Genomic DNA, 298 nt, shown 5'->3' with positions numbered 1-298 from the left:
TTTCTGTTTCTGTTCACTTTAATGCTCTTTGGATGTATTCCTCGTATTAACTCTGAGCCACAGTTAAGTAGTTTTGAGATCACTTTATTCTTTATTGACCTTAAAGGCCTTATTTTACCTAACAATAAAGCTTACTTTGAAAGTCAAATTGTCTCCATGTGACCAAAATACACATCAGATATAATTATTGTATGCTCTGTGTTTTTGCTGTTAATTTTTTAAATAATGCTGCAATTCACTATTTTCTTGATCTATCTCTTAATTATTAGGTCTATGAAATAAAAAAATATATGTACTG

At 28.9% G+C, this 298-nt stretch overlaps 1 protein-coding gene across 1 annotated transcript in view; it reads left to right on the top strand.

Annotated features, from left to right (window-relative positions):
- fubp3 (far upstream element (FUSE) binding protein 3) overlaps positions 1-298 on the top strand; it is a gene marked incomplete in the record, with an annotated part of 22,908 nt that overhangs the window by 7,608 nt on the left and 15,002 nt on the right.

The sequence above is a fragment of the Morone saxatilis genome, unplaced genomic scaffold (assembly GCF_004916995.1).
Source record: "Morone saxatilis isolate NCDOM2014 unplaced genomic scaffold, NCSU_SB_2.0 Contig21, whole genome shotgun sequence".
Classification (NCBI taxonomy): Eukaryota; Metazoa; Chordata; class Actinopteri; family Moronidae; genus Morone; species Morone saxatilis.
Note: the sequence above shows the minus strand (reverse complement) of the source record. Positions and strands in the feature narration are given on the sequence as shown.